The sequence below is a fragment of the Thamnophis elegans genome, chromosome 10, assembly GCF_009769535.1.
Source record: "Thamnophis elegans isolate rThaEle1 chromosome 10, rThaEle1.pri, whole genome shotgun sequence".
Classification (NCBI taxonomy): domain Eukaryota; kingdom Metazoa; phylum Chordata; class Lepidosauria; order Squamata; family Colubridae; genus Thamnophis; species Thamnophis elegans.
The window spans coordinates 3033561-3051224 of record NC_045550.1 but is presented as its reverse complement, the minus strand read 5'-3'; the positions used below and the strand labels follow the sequence as shown (position 1 = coordinate 3051224).

The following is a 17664-nucleotide window of genomic DNA, read 5'->3' as shown; positions in this document are numbered from 1 at the left end:
CCTTTTCCTTTTCCTTTCCTTTTCCTTTTTTCCTTTCCTCTCCTCTCCTCACCTCTCCTTTTCTGGTATTTATTGATTGGTTGATTTTTAAATTCATTCAAAATAGATTTTATCTGACCATGCTTCTTTTCCCCCCTAAAATGAATTTAGCCATTAAATACTTATTCATTTATTTTTCACATTTCTGAACTGCCTTTCTCTCTCAAAGAGGAACTAAATAAAAATAAAATAAAAACAGTATATAAAAATGTTATCCTTAAAATTTCAAAATTATTTTTTTAAAAAATAGATAAGAATAATTGTCTTATTAAAAATTAATTAAAAAGATGGCAGGAAGTTTCTCAGAGTACCAACCAGCCCCATGACTGCATACTACTTTGGATTCTCCACATGATATTCAGATATGCAAACACTATCAAAGAAAACAAAAACAAAATAGATAAAGATTGACACATCTTTCTAATTAACTTAAAAATTCAAAAGGATATTACTGTACTATAAGATATGTACATTAATATGCATGTTGGAATATTTTATATCAATTTGAAATATGCCAGGATTAAAATGAATAAGTCTTTAAATTCGGCTATTATGCAATAATTAACAACTATACAACCAAATAATAAGGATTGATATGAACTACATGGTTCTTTTGTACATATTTTTTCATCATTACACTTACAGATTATAATATATAAGATTTGCACACTTACCCCTGTTCTCCCCACACAGACACAAACATACACACAAAACCCTGAACAATTTGAAAAACTGGCTAGGGTTAAGATTGTTTGGCTATATCCTGCTGTAACAATTTTCTGCCTTGCCAGAAAGGCTTAAGGTTGGAACAGAGGCACATTTTTCTTTAAGTCTCCCACATTTTCCCGTAATAGAAAACATATGTATAATTGTATATGAATAGAAGAAGGTGTGCGGAAGGGTATAAGATAGCTGCAGGCATTTAAGGACACGTGTATAGGATGTAGATCCAAAAATATAAATGATAAATGAAATATGGGCAAGAGCTTATTATTTATTTCCACTCATAAAAGAATAGCTACAGCAAGCTTTATGCCGATTTGTATCTATAGGGTCCAGATTCTGCAGGCCCTGCCACTAAATCACAAATGGAAACAGTACATTTGTTTGGGGGGTAAAGGGGGGGGTTGACTAATTTGCTGCTTTTTCTCAGCTTTTTTTCTTTTTTAAAGAGAGTGCTGTACCCTTGAGATACTTCCTGTCCAAGAGTAAATCTTTCTTTTTCTTTAGTATTTTCTCCTTTCCCCCCCCCTTATTCTGCTGAGGGTTCCATGTGAGTTGAAGACCATTTATGCATTGCAACTACTCTGCTATCTTCCCAGCTTTATTATAAATTATTCTGCTCCAAAATTGAAGCCCTGATTTCATCATTTACTTCTTGGAAATGAAGCGCTATATTTCTACTGCTTTATTTTATGTTTTATGATATTTTGTATTTTTTTTTAAACCAGGACTACTTAAAGTTAAAGGTTAAAGGGACTACTTTAAGTCCCTTAAAGGAGGGACACGGTGACTCAGTGGCTAAAATGCTGAGTCTGTCGATCAGAAAGATCGGCAGTTCAGCGGTTCAAATCCGTAGTACCGCATAAGGGAGAGAGCTCCTGTTACTCGTAGCAGCTTTTTCCTACCTAGCAATTTGGAAGCACATAAAATGCAAGTAATTTAATTTAATTTAATTTATTATTATAGGCCGCCCAATCCCAAAGGACTCCGGGCAGCTTACACAGAACAAGAAAAGAAAAACAAACAAAAACTTTTTTTAAAAAAAATTCTCCAACATGCATACATTCAGAGTGGGGCTGGAGCCTACACAATAAGGTCAACAGCCCCAGGTCTGCCGGAACAGCCAGGTTTTAACAGCTTTTCTGAAGGCCATGAGGGTGGGTGAGGTCTGGACCTCTGGGGGCAGTTGATTCCACAGGGTCGGAGCAGCCACAGAGAAGGCCCTCCTCCGAGGCCCCGCCAGCCGACACTGTCTGGCTGACGGCGTCCTAAGAAGGCCCACCCTGTGGGATCTTATCGGCCATTGGGAGGTATGTGGCAATAGGCGGTCTCATAGAAAATACGGACCACTTTGGTGGGAAGGTAACAGTGTTCCGTGTGCTTTTGGCATTGAGTCATGTCGGCCACATGACCATGGAGATGTCTTCTGACATCGCTGGCTCTTCGGCTTTGAAACAGAGATGAGCACCTCCCCCTAGAGTCAGAAATGACTAGCGCATATGTGCAAGGGGAACCGTTACCTTACTTAAAGCTACAAAGGACGTGTTGTTCATTGTTCCTATATGCCACCTGATTTGTCTCAGGATACTTGAAAAATCTAAGACTGTGGTTATTTTCAGCATATAGTTATTTTTTTAAAAAAAGCCAAAATGGTGTGATTGAAGCTGTATCTGTTAAGTATATGGCACACACACAACACACAATAAAAAACAAATGGAGCTTTGCTTGCATTGGCATGGCTACCATGTTGAATTTGGGACTGTTACTTACAGGTATCCCTATATATAGGTATTTATGGAACTAAATGAAGATAAAAGTTGCCCATAGAATTAATACACTCATACCAGTGGTGGGTTTCAAAAATTGTTGGAAACTATTCTGTGGGTGTAGCCTCCTTTGTGGGAGTGGCTTGCCGCCCATGTGACCGGATATGAAATTATGAATTAGTACTTAGGTCGGTCCAAGTAGCTATTCAGAAGTTAGTGGTTAGAAGCCATCGTAAAGCAAGATATGGAATTAAAACCAGAAATATTTTGTTGGCTATTTGAAAGGGAGTATAATATATATTTAATTTTACACATGTTAGCAGCTGCTGGAATTGTGTTTGCACAACAGTGGAAAAACAGAGACATGTAAATGAATAAATATTACAATGGGCAGGAATAAATAAATTGACGATTAAAATCAAGAAAGCTTTGAATACTTTTTCACGTGGGATTGGTTTTAGCAATTGCTAACTAACGGAAACAGAAATTAGAAATCCAAAACGATGAAAGAAAACACCAATTATGTAAGGAAAGGTCCCTAAAATGTATAAGGAAATATTACTAGATCGTTATTAATGCGTAGATAACTGCGGAACATTACACACCCACCAGTGGTGGGTTTCAAAATTTTTTGCAGTAGACATTCCAAAAATTTTTGAAACCTACCACTGGTGCTTGGATATGATTATTCTACACTATCATGCTCATATTTATAAAACTCAGTGCCTCTGTGAAAGGTAAGGATGACTACTGCGTTTGTGGTGCAATCAGAACATTGCATGTGTTGAAGTTGTTTTAACGCAAACCAAAGATGCCTTGTAAAAAACAAGTTTACATCCTATTCTTATGCATGCCAGGGCTGTGTGTGAGGTAATTTAAGGTGGTTCTGACGTGTCGTTGGCATCTTCATATCCGGTCACATGGGCGGCAAGCCACTCCCATCCGGTCACATGGGCAGCAAGCCACTCCCACAAAGGAGGCCGCACCCACAGAGTAGGTTCAAACAATTTTTGGAAAACCCCCCCCTGCTGTCATTGTCCAACTTTTGGACTGGGTAGTTCTGTCTTTTAGCAAACTTGGTCCAGTCTTATACCTGTTGCTTCTATATAGAGTACTTTTTGCTCTATCTGCACCGTCACCACATCACCCTCACTGTCTCTTCATCATCGACGGCTGAAGTGGAGGAAACAAAACCCCTATTATCAGAGAATTGTTGGGGAATTACAGTTTTCCAATTTAACAATGTACTATTGCTAGACTTCAGGTGTTATTGTACAATGGACAAACTCTTGATCAGCTGCTATGTAGAAGAAAAATACTAGTGGTAGGATTCATTACTTACATTTTTAAAAAAAGATTTTACTATGTAAAATCTACTCGCTGTTCAGGCACCATATAATGATCATCTGCAAGGAGCCAAGGATGTGGTTTGATCCTAACCTCCTAAGAGGTCTTTAAGAGGTGCATTTACTAAACGCACCAGCGTGTCTACTATCCCTGTCCTAATACTGCCTTGTATTCCTATTCATTTCATATATTCATAATTATGTCTATACTTATATATGTTATCTAATTCATGCTTGACGAAATAAATACATAAATAGAATGCTCCAGTCCACATTTGAACAAATGGCACACGTTACTCCACAAAATTGACTGGTAATATACATTTGATTGTGTAGGCTGACAGTATTGGGGGGATCACAAATCTCCTCTCTTTAAGACTGAAGAGCACATTACTTTAATGACATATGGTTATGTCATATTTTCATACAGGAATGCAACTTTATGATTGCGGTGGAACTGATTCAGAGAGACACGTGAGGAACTTGGTTGTCTCTCTCAATTACCACCAACAGTTGCTAGTCGGAAAGGCACTTGGAATATTTTAACAGGCAGCTCTTTTCTAATAGCCAGTTGCTATTAAAGAATAATACCCAGAGACTGTTGTATACAATTCTCTAACAAAATAAGGAAGCATCTAGTAATGCACCGATACATCACACTGTTTCTCCAAGTGGCATGTAACTTGGAGAACAAACTTAAAGAGTAATTTTCAAGTTCAGGTTTTAGGATAACCTTAGAATAAGGAAAGACTTTGTGCTGCGGAACAAGATTAGGCATTCCGGTACATATACAAACACACAAGGTTCAAGCATTCATTTATTCACCTAGAAAACCATTAATAAATATCTTTTGAGTTTTAAATTAAAGAGTGCCTTTTTCACGTGTAAAGATTTGTGCAAGCATTGCTCTAGATACATGAAATCTCAGAATAAATATATTTTTTATTCCTGTAAGCTAATAACATATTAAAGTGTGAATCATTTGCAGAAGCATTAGGAAGTACATTCTAACATAAGCTGGTGAACTAGAAGCCTGTATTTAACTGTAGATGGAAGACTATGGGAGACTAAGAAAAAGATTTTAAACTGGTTTCCTTTCTTATTGATATGAAACATTGGAGACAGGTTGAATCCTTCTTTTCTCTCCCATCGCTTTCCTTTTATTCCCCTCCTTTTTTTTGTTCCTATCTTTCTCATAAAAGATTCAGGTAAATGTAGCATGACAAACCAATTTAAGCCAATTTCAAAGTTATTTGAGTAATTGGTTGTTGAGATAACACTCTCAAATTTCAATTCAGCAATTATCCTCTTAAAGACACAGACTATAAGAAGAAAGAATTATGAATTAAAGCAGCAATTCTTCCTCCCTGTTCTTCCTCCTGTCTCACAAAAGGACGGGCATTTAAAAGCTGTTCTGCTTTTAATCATATTGAACAGAGACTTTTATTGCAATAAATCCAATCTTTCTAAAATGAAAGCAAGTGTTTCTAAGTTTTGGAATACAGTAGTCTATAATGGAAGAAGTTCCAGCCCTTTGGAACGAGCTCCCCGCAGAAATTCGGACCTTCACCTCTCTCCAGGCCTTCCGAAAAACCCTTAAAACCTGGCTGTGTCGGCAGGCCTGGGGTCGATGAGTTCCCTTCCCCTCTTGAATTGTGTGGCTGTTGGTTGTTTTAAATGCCCTGTACTTATTGTAGTTTTTGTGTTTTTCCCTCCCCCCTCCTTGGGTTTGTGCGCCGCCCTGAGTCCCGCTGGAAATAGGGCAGCATATAAATAAAATGAACCTCGAACCTCGACTGACAGACTAGCAAGTGACACAGAAAACTGTTTTCTCAGAAGAAGTTGTAGTGTCAACTGATACAGAGGTTGATGATAAAAAAATAACAGCTTTGGCAGAAGGACTTGGTTTAATGCTAGTTTTTCCATCCTAATGAATAATGGAGTTCTTTAAAGCCCTTCGTATAAAAGAGAGGAAGGGTTTTTGGGACCTATTCCCATTTAACAAACTCTTTAGTATAAAGAGCCACCACCAAATGTTATTTCAAGCTACTACTGGTTAATTACTGATTTCACATGTTTTCAAAAAAAGATGCCATTAGCAATTTGGCTATTGAAAGCAATGGTTGATAGTCTGATGATGCTCACCAAAAGATTAAGATTTTCTGAGTTTTCAATCACTTGGAATTTGAAAATTGATTGCTTTTATATGTCCTGGCCATAGTTATAAGAAATGGCTTCATAAGATCTCACAGGATGGGCCTTCTCCGGGTGCCATCGACTACACAATGTCGTCTGGCGGCTCCTCGGGGGAGAGCCTTCTCTGTAGCTGCCCCGGCCCTATGGAACGATCTACCCCCAGAGATCTGGACCCTCCCCACTCTCTCAGCCTTCCGAAAGTCTACTAAGACCTGGCTTTTCCAGCAGGCCTGGGGCTGTTGATCCTTGATTGAGTTCCAGCCCCACTAAGATTGAGTGCATGTTGTGTTCTTTTAACTTGCGCTGTTATTGTATTTTACATTTTTTAGTATTTTTAAATTGTTTTTATGTAAGCCGCCCTGAGTCCTTCGGGATTGGGCGGCATACAAATTCATTAAATCTTAATCTTCATTATTGGAGTCAGCATTAACCAGAACCACAGATCCCAAGCCTCAAGATCTCAGAACCACTGAGATTGAAGCTAACCTGGATATCAAGAGATAAATTAGTCTTATATATAAAGGGTAAACTGCCTGGAACTGCATTCAACTTCAAGTGATGACAGGATATAGAGGAACAGAAGCTTTAGACAGAGATCACAAATGTCCTTAACCACATGAGTCAGGAATATCAATGTGCATTTTTTAGCAGGGGATTTTACTTTTTTGTTGCATAATTCTATATCTTCCCAATCATGTTAAAACCAAGGTGGGAAACAATGGCCTCTTTTTGATTTGTGGACATCAATTCTCAGAACTCCTGAGCCAGCATGGGAGCCAACATGGGAGTTGAAGTCCACAAGTCATAGAAGGGTCATCGTTCCCCACCCCTGTGTTAAAAGGACTTTTTCAGATATATTTTTTTAAAGAAATCACAAGTATATATTTACTACTTGAATTAGGAACTATGTGCCATAATGAACAGTATCATTAGACAGGAATGTCTGAATGCAAAGACACTATGGGCGATCTTAATTCAGAGCAATCCCATTTTAGATATTTATATTTTTTCTTCCTATTTGCACTTCTATTTTTAGATTACATATATAAAATTATAATTAAATTTATCACAACACACGTGGACTCACTGTTGAAAATGGCATTGAGGGTCTATTCATTATTGTTAGTTTTCTGAAAGTGATATTTTTGTGTCCATGTTTTGTTTGATTGCATCTTCTGTTCTCTCTCTCTCTCTCTCATTCTGTCTCTGTCTCTGTCTCTCTCTTTCTGTCTCTCTCTGTCTCTCTCTCTCTCTGTCTCTCTCTCTCTCTCTCTCTCTCTTTTTCCTGGGTCAATGATTTTAAATGATGGAAAAACATATTACTGATTTTCAACAATCATGTAACAAAACTGATGGTATAATTGGAAGGAAACTAGAAATGACAAAAAGTGGTTTGGGAACTGAATATAAGTTCTTTATCTCATATCCCAATCTACCAATCATGATACAGCCACACAACCAATCAATCCACTTACTGAAATAACGCCAGCGCTCCACACACACACACACACACACACACCACCAAGATTTATAGAAAGACGGCAGCTCTGATCACACTTTAAGCCGAAAACACCAGCATGAAGATGGCGAGTGAGACCTCGCCAAAACATTGCCAAGACAATCTCAATCTTTCACAGGAGAAGACCCGAATACAACAAGACCACCATACCTACACACGTGAAAATCTACAAATATGTATGTATGTATGTATGTATGTATGTATGTATGTATGTATGTATATGTGTGTGTGACCCTTGGGACTGGCGTCCCCTTGGGTATATCCAGCCGAAACAGCTTCCATGGATCACCATAAATTTCCATGGAAGTCGCCTATACCCACGTTGGGTGAAGAGGCGTCGAGTGAGTGAGTGAGTATGTGTGTGTATACACACAAACATACACATATAAGATAAACACTCATGTGTTTATGTGCATGTGTATACACATACATACATACATACACAACACACAACACACAACACACAACACACAACACACAACACGCAACATGCAATATACAACGCACAACACACAACGCACAACATACAACATACAACATACAATATACAATATACAATATACTACAATATACTACAATATACTACAATATACTACAATATACTACAATATACTACAATATACAATATACAACATACACACACACACACAAACACACACCTTGAAGCTAATTTAGCCAGAAATCAAAATCCCACAAATGCAAACAGAAGAGATCAACCAATTCAAACATGTCAGGAAGTTGTTTGACTAAGCATAGTGAATATGATCAATAAAACCTGTATGTCTCTAATTGTACTATTTTTTTAATCATATAAATATTGATGTAATGATAGAAAAAAGTGACAGATATTCCTTCAATGATGGTGGAAGTTAGGAAGGACAGAGATCTATCAGAGAATGCAAGTAATGGATCAGATTCAGTCCTTTCTTTCTAAGTACAGCCAAGGAGGCTGCTAAGGTGTCAAAGTGTCAACCAATGTAGAAAATATTGAAATCAGTGAAAAATTAAAGTAACATCCTACTTTCTTAATACTTTCATAATATAAATTATGGGTGTGTATTATATCTGGAAGAATCTCAAATCTTTGGATAGATTTTGAAATATTACAGATTTATGTGAAGCTACAATCCAAAAAATTGCTCCATAAGTGATAAACAAAGCTATTCATAAAAAGGGGACAAGGGCTTTGAATGTATGATTGTGGATGCCAACTTGCCAAGATCCCTATATTAAAGAGTGAAACTAACTTTATTGAAAAGACTTTTGCATAAAAGAAGGAGGAGAAATAAGAAGAAGAGGAGGAGGAGGAGCAGGAGGAAAAAGAGGAAGAGGAAGAAGAAATTATCTCCATTTCATAAGATAAATTATAAGAACTTCCACTCACATATAGTTAGCCAAGTGGTCTTCTGGAACCATGTTGAGAGTGACCTTCATTTCTGCCACACTGGATAAACACGATTGAAAACAAGCTAAAAGAAATGTTATTATGGTATTATTTTAGGCCCTTCTGATCAGTGCTTGCCTAGACTGGCCTTTTTAAAAATTAAATTGGTCCTGCAGCTCTTTATGTGACATTATGTGAACAGTTGCAGGAAGTCTTGAAATTAGTTAGAATGGTTCAGCACGACTATTTGTTTCTAACACCAATTAAAGTAAAGCTGTTAAATCAACAGTTTATTTTGGCCAGCCCTGAAGATGCAGCATGGATAACTTTGCTGCTATGCACATGTCTGCAATTTTCCAAAGTTCTTGGCTCAGGGAGTACAAATCATTTAGCTGCTCAGCACTGTATGTAATAAAACACTCAAGACATCTGGAGTTTTTTGGATCCGTTTCTTGGCATGAAGCAGAATTGGAAGTGTTGGATTATCCTTGTGCAGTTTGGAAATCAGCATGTTTTCCAATGCAATTGGAAACCTGTAACTGTTCACATATCCTCGGTTGGGCCCTTTGTTATACTTCAGTGCTATTGATTGGTTTGTGGCTTGAAAGAAGAGTAAAAGGAAGGAAATAAGGGAGAGGCCTGAAAGGAGAAGAAAAAAGACTGTATATGATAGATCTACAGCAGGGGAGCCAAGAACCATTAGGAATGTTTTCAGTACATTTTCCAACCAATGGATAAAGCCTGACTTTCACAGGAAAACCAAATAACCTTTTCAGTCTTCAACAACCATATAACACAGTTATGTTATGGAATCAGGGTACTTTCTCACCATTTGCAATCTTGCAAACAGATTGGAACAATCAGAGCATCATTCATAGCAATGAACATCATTCTTTGACAATTGACAAAGTCAATTGAATCACTCTTGACTTAAATTCCAAAGTTGGTGTAGGGAACCTTGGCAATCTTGTCAGGTTGTTATAGATCCTTCCAACTTTTAGATCTCAAGACGGTGAGACAGATGTATGGATTGATTCAAGCCCTCCCTGTCTGCTTAAAATCATCCAGGTTATTATTATTTTTTTTATCTTATTTAGAAAATTTATATTGCCACCTACTTGAAGATGGCAACTAAAGGTAGCTTACAGAGACTTAAAAGCATAATATAAAAGAAATATAAATAAAAAATAAATAAATAGCTAATCTTGGGATCATTGGATTGGATTTTATTACATTTATATGCCGCCCTTTTCCCCGAAGGGGACTCGGGGCGGCTCACAATTCAAATCAGGGAAGGGGGGTACAGACAGGAAATAAAAAAGACGAAACATAACAATACATAATTTAAAAACACACAACAGTCATACCATTCGAGGCGGGGGGCAACAGCTCTTTAGCCCCAGGCCTGTCGGAACAGCCAGGTTTTAAGGGCTTTGCGGAAGGCCCGGACGGTGGTGAGGGTTCGAATCTCCACGGGGAGCTCGTTCCAGAGGGTCGGAGCAGCCACAGAGAAGGCTCTCCTCCGGGTAGTCGCCAGTCGGCATTGGCCGGCGGATGGAATTTGGAGGAGGCCTAATCTGTGGGATCTAATCGGTCTATTGGAGGTAATTGGCAGCAGGCGGTCTCTCAAGTACGATCAGTGCCTCTTTAGCATTATATATAAGATTAAAGACGTTAGCTGTAAACCTTTATTGAAAAACTTGTTTTCTCAAACTGGAAGATTAATGGGAAATCTAACAAAAGGGCTATGATGGCCTCATACTATAGTTGCATATAAAGCTTGTTGAAAGTGATTTATTTCTATAAACATTCTTGTAAATAAAACAATTTAATCTATATAACATAAGCATCACTGATTTATCCAGCAAAGGAACTCTGAGTACTGATGAACCATTCTATGCACGCAGCCAACGAAGATACCCATATGCAAAAATATGCCAGCCACATTGTGATGCCATTTGGGCCCCATGAAATGAGTTTGGATGAGCATGGGGATGTATGCTTCTATCCAAAGCCAGCTTTCTTGGATCAGAGTCAATATCTTTTTTTACATCTGTTATTCTGAACTTCATGTCACACACTCCTCATTAAACAGACATTTAATATTCCAGAATTTGTTCTAGATGAATACCTTTTATATTCTTTTTAAAATTGGATCTCTCGATTTCACAGAGGAAAGTTGGGATGGATAATGTACATTATATGGTGGCTATTTTACTGGACATTCTTTCCAATATACTTTTTTTTCTGTATTTTTTTTCCACGTTATTTATGTTCAGCTCATATTTTTCATTTAAACTATGAGCTGATAATTATAGAAACATTTTATTAGCGCATCATTATTCTGCCAAAATTCAGTTTTGAACTTCGGCCAGTAAAAACTGCAGTGTGAGAAAGAAAACGTGTGGGTAGACCCACACATATTATTCTCCTTGACTTTTGAGATGCTTATTAAGCATAATAGAAATTGAAATATAATGTTAAGAAAATGTGGTTTTAAATGAAAGTTTTCCATAAATTTATATTATTCTAGGATATAATTCCAAGAAACTCTTAAGGACCCAACTCAGGCAAATTTAAGTATTTGTACATATCATTGATTCAGTGGGAAAATATCATGTTTTAAATCTTCTATCTAACACTGCTTAAATAATATTTCTTATCATATATGCTTATTTCAAATATGAGGGCTAATTTCGTCCCCTGCTCACTTTACAGCTTCCTGCCTGGCAAGGTACCGTAGATCATGTTAAATCAATCCTATATATATAAAAAGAAAACCAATAGAACATTGATTCAAACACAGTCATATATCCTTTCACAAATCAGGCTTTTGTTTTTTTTTTAAAAAAAAAACTAATAAAAACACTATACATCCAGGATAGTGAATTACGTAAAGGGCAGGAAATGAAAATTCACTATCCACTTCTTCACAGAGGATTTTTGCAATTAATTTTTTGTGATGAAAACCAATATAGCAATAGCAATAGCAGTTAGACTTATATACCGCTTCATAGGGCTTTCAGCCCTCTCTAAGCGGTTTACAGAGTCAGCATATCGCCCCCACAGTCTGGGTCCTCATTTCACCCACCTCGGAAGGAAGGAAGGCTGAGTCAACCTTGAGTCGGTGAGATTAGAACCGCTGAACTGCAGATAACAGTCAGCTGAAGTGGCCTGCAGTACTGCACCCTAACCACTGCGCCACCTCGGCTCTATGGGAACTCTAATGCATTTAAGAATGACCTTGGTAGACAGGTGGGAATGTCTCAGATGGAAGAACTGGCAAGTAGAAGGGTTGGGAGATAGCATTAAACATTCTCTGGTTTTCTGGAAACTAAAAGGAAAGGAGAGGAGAAACAGTTTCAGTCTTTCAAGTGAGATAGTCCAGTCAAGAAAGAACATTGATCACTTTCCTTATTGTAAAGTTACATTAACAGAATCTTTCAGAAATGAAAGTCCTATCTCCTAAGATCATTCCCACACATCTGTAAGACACCTTAGTTTTTCATAGTTCATTACTTGCTGGTTTCACTGACATCTCAAGTCTATTCTCAAAACACTTTCAGATAATTGCAGAAAGAAAAAGTTTAGCAGGAGGGGAAAAAATGGTCTGCATTGTTCCCGTCTCATAGCAAACAGTAACACATTTGCTTATTCCATAAAAAAAGTAAATGTCCTATGAATGAAACCAAAATCAATTCCTGCTGATTTTGTAAGCATGTTCATACGGGAGTTTCCTTGCCTGCAGTTACAGGAGTGCTTGCAATTCTCTTCTTCAGAAATGTTGTTCCCAAACTAGTCTGTAGATTTACTATATCCTTAAAGTTTCCCAGCTAACTCTTCCAAATTCACAACCAAGATAAGGACAACTACAGTAGATAGTTGCAGTTGCTAAAACATGTACTATATGCACACATCTGCTTTTCCCTAGAACTTGATGCTGCCAAAGCTGACATATACTAAATATATTAAACATACTTTTTTTATATTATAAAGGATATGATGGAATAGATAGTTACTGTATCTTGAAACGGAATTATATTATACAAAATACTCCATTAATCCATAATCACATATATCCACAAGGTATGGTTAAAAAAAGATAAAGATGGGAACTGCAACAGTACTACTAAAGCTTTACCTATTGTTAAGCAGAGTTTAGCTCAAGCTATCATTGCTCCCAGCTTGGCTTTTTAATCAAATCCTGCTGAATAATATGTCTATATCTATATGTGAAGAAATACACACACACAAAACACACACACACACACACACACTATATATCAGGGATGGGTTGCTGCTGGTCCCCACCAGTTCTCACGAACTGGTTGGTGACCGTACCTGGAAGTAAGCCTGTCCCGCTCCCGGCCCTATATACCTCTCCCGGCTGGATAGTATTTTGTCCCTTCTGTCTCCCCGTTGTTCAGAAAAGCAACTTTGGGAAGGTCCTTTGGTGGCGGCAGGCATCCTAGAACCTGCCTGCTAGCAAAGGACCTTCTCGAAGTTGCTTTTCTGAGCACGGGGAAAACGGACGGTATTTTGTCCCTTCTGTCTCCCCGTTGGTTAGTTTACATCCATGGTTTCTTCATGTGCCTTTTGGTGCTTTGGAAAATAGATTTGACTCCCTCAAATCTCTGACAGAACAATTAATCAGTGGAACAACTTTCTTCCAGAAGTTGTAAATACTCCAAAACTGGAAGTTTCTAAGAAGAAATAGAGCAACCATTTATCTGAAATGGTGTAGGGTTTCCTGCCTAAGCAGGGGATTGGACTAGAAGACCTCCAAGGTGCCTTCCAACTCTGTTATTCTATTCTAAATATTGGAACAGTGCGATTTTATTGTGCTATTTTATTGTGAGTTGGACTAAGGAGAAATTTCCTAAGTGTGAGACCAATCAAGTTGGCCATGCCCACCTAGTCACATGATCCATATCCCATAGAAAACACATGCCCACCAAGCCACACCCACAGAACCGGAAATAAAAAAAAAAGAATCCCACCACTGTTTATAGTATAATTCATCTGGAAAAAAGATCTGGGTCACTGATCACTTGATGACAGTAATAATATCACAACTGGAAAAGACAACAAAGTATTAAGTAATGTGAACAGTTTCTATATAAGGGAAATCTTTTGTGTTTTTGACTTTTAACATAAAAAAGAGGATTTAAAATACAAGTGCTGTGAAAAAGGTTGATAACTTTTTTTGCATTTGCATACCTTAGGAATTCACAATCAATGTATGAAACCAATTAGCAAAATAAGCAATACAACAATAATATTGTATTAAAGTATGGAAACTTGTACAATAAGATATGGTAATTAATTCGATCATTTTATGTTTTAATCGAAAGTTAATCTATATGAACTTCCTAGATGTTCATATTCCTAGAAGAGCCGAGGTGGCGCAGTGGGTAGAGTACAGTACTGAAGGCCACTTCAGCTGACTGCTAGTTCAGCAGTTCAGCGGTTCTAATCTCACCGGCTCAGGGTTGACTCAGCCTTCCATCCTTCCGAGGTGGGTAAAATGAGGACCCGGATTGTTGTTGGGGGCAATATGCTGACTCTGTAAACCGCTTAGAGAGGGCTGAAAGTCCTATGAAGCGGTATATAAGTCTAACTGCTATTGGTTTTGCTATGTACCTAAATATACATGCAAAAAGATAATATACTAAAACAATGAAATGCATACTTTTCCAAACTTTGCAGGCAGTGACCAGCATTCTACAACATAGCATACCCAGGGTAAATCACAAAAATAGATCAAAATCAAAATGAACATGTCTACATAATGCACATGGAAGGTGAAATTAATGCTAGCTTTTTTTTCCCCTTCTGCGATAATGAGATATATACAATTGGTTTAAAACCATACCATTAGCTTTTCCTGACTCCTATAAATTTAGCATTATGAGTGCTTTTTGTGCTATTTCTGTGCTTCACCAAGCGCTCTGTGAGATAAATAATTACTTATTCCTTGCCAACAAATAATAGCAATCAGTTGGAAAACGATCACCTGCTGGATGCCACAGGAATAAGTGGGATAATACAGGAACTAGAACATATTCAGTGAAATGAAGCTTATTGGAAGAAAAAGAACTCCTACCTGTGCAATGCCACATTTGCTAACTCAGGAGTGAATCCAGTGAGTTCAACAGTACATGTTTCCAGGCTACACACTACAGGTTCCAAAGTACATGTCCTAATTCTCCCTTTAGAGATTATCGATGAAATGAATATTTGACCCATGGATTGCATAACTGGTTTCATGGAATTGAATGAGTTAAGTATCAATGAAGTTTTTTTTTATCATGGTCAAGTGACAAAATAGGATGAAATGGGTTGTTACCATTATGCTGACTCTGTAAACCGCTTAGAGAGGGCTGAAAGCCCTATGAAGCGGTATATAAGTCTAACTGCTATTGCTATTGCTATTGCTATTCTGACAAGACACTCAAGTGGTTACTGGTGTCATCCTTAGTGATGCATAATATTAACTCTCTGTGTTTTTGTTTTCTCACTTGGAAAATTATGTCCTTGGCATGATGAACTTGATATTGCCTTCTCCATTCTGTGACCCACAGAGAATGCTGGCTATTTTGGTAGCTTCTCTTTGATTACCATGGCTCTCATTTCTCAGCACTTTCCTGCCTTGTGGACAAGACACAACTGAAGCTTTCCATTTGAATTATAGCACTGGCAATTAATCCAATATAGCAATAGCAATAGCAGTTAGACTTATATACCGCTTCATAGGGCTTTCAGCCCTCTCTAAGCGGTTTACAGAGTCAGCATATCGCCCCCAACAACAATCCGGGTCCTCATTTTACCCACCTCGGAAGGATGGAAGGCTGAGTCAACCCTGAGCCGGTGAGATTTGAACTGCTGAACTGCAGATAACAGTCAGTTGAAGTGGCCTGCAGTACTGCACCCTAACCACTGCGCCACCTCGGCTCCTATAATCACTTTCTATAAATTATTTAACAAATCCAGGATCCAGAAATCTACAGTTATTGCCAGATGTGTGAATGAGTCATGTTCATAAAATTAAGGCAATATCTTTTTGCGATTAGATCTCTTTTCTATAACACATGATTCAGAGATGAAGTAGTTTTGAAGTTAAAAATCCTACATGTTTGGTCAAGTTTTCAACCCCAAGAATCTAGACATTTCTACTGAAAAGTGAATTTTGTGGACATCCTTCTGGTTAGACAGCAATCATATGCATATTTATACATCTGTATAGTCTTTTATGTATTTATTGCAAAGTAAGTCACATTATTTTCAATAAGAGTAATTATAGATTAATGTCAAGGAGTGGTTGCAGATTGATTAATTGTACATTAATTCATATTAATGTATCACAAATTATTGGATTTTTTTTTAAAAAAAATATCTGTGTTATTGCAACTATCTCCATATGACTGAATTATTATTTTATTTCCATTTCTGAAGGGTGCTTTATGTCACTTCCCTTTTTATAGAAGCATTTAGGTCAAATGATGCAATATATCCCAAAGAAAAGATATTATTATTACTTCTTGTTTGATTAGCATTAAAAATGGATTTGCACTGTAGCAGAAATGAACTGCAATATAAAGAAAATCAGGCTCTAATCAAATCTAGATTGAAATGACCTTATAGTCTTCTTCAGTTCCCTTATTAACATAGCATGCCCCCAAACAATCTTTTGTCTACATCTAAATTGGGGTGAATAGTAGGAAAGAATAATTAATTGGCAACAGAAGAAAGCAAAATCAAATACATGAGAAAATTCTTCAAGACTATTAATATACTTATGATATGCAGATAGTGGGTTTATATATTTTTGTTGCAATGTGTACTATTATAATAACTAAATTATTTAGAAAAAAACAGGTTTTACATTACTCTTATCAAAAATGTCACCTTGCTCTACAAATCCACATAATTTTTAGATGCTTCCATAAACAAGTTTTTCAAAATCTAGGATAAAAAAATAATCAGGTGTGAATGTTTAGACCTTCTATCATTCAGTAATTATATTGTTTAATATTCAGGCTGCCACATGCTGAGAAGCACTAGGAAAGGTGAAGGCAGCCTATGACAATCAAACATTTCCACTTATCATAGTAACAAAATGACAATGACATACCATCTGTTTCTGGTATATTTCATAAAGTATATTTAAAATATGTTGCGGTTCCCCCCCAAAAAAACATTTGTCTCTGTTATAAGAGAAATGCCCTCTAGTAGTTACAGCAAAGGTGTTGACCACAGTATTCTTAAGCATTTTTATCTTGGAGTTTATTTATATAACCATTTTCATATTATTTCAACTAAAATGTTGAAATCTAAATGACGGTTGACTTCAGCTCGTCCAGAATGCAGCCGCGTGAGCGATTGTGGGTGCACCTCGGTACACCCACCTTACACCTATCCTCCGCGAGCTGCACTGGTTACCGATTGGTCTCCGGATACGCTTCAAGGTGCTAGTCGTCACTTATAAAGCCCTTCATGATATTGGACCTGGGTACTTGAGAGACCGCCTGCTGCCAATTACCTCCCAAAGACCCATTAGACCACACAGATTAGGCCTCTTCCGGGTTCCGTCTATTAGCCATTGTCATCTGGCCACTATCGGGGGGAGGGCCTTCTCTGTGGCGGCTCCAGCCCTTTGGAACGAACTCCCCGCAGAGATTCGGACCCTCA

General features: G+C 37.5%; 1 long non-coding RNA gene across 1 annotated transcript in view; it reads right to left on the bottom strand.

Moving 5' to 3' along the window:
* The window catches only part of LOC116514235, a 60622-nt gene that overhangs the window by 36588 nt on the left and 6370 nt on the right, over positions 1-17664 (bottom strand). Inside the window, exon 3 of the long non-coding RNA XR_004256079.1 lies at positions 8974-9058. This is a non-coding gene — a long non-coding RNA (uncharacterized LOC116514235). The remainder of the gene's footprint in view (positions 1-8973; positions 9059-17664) is intronic.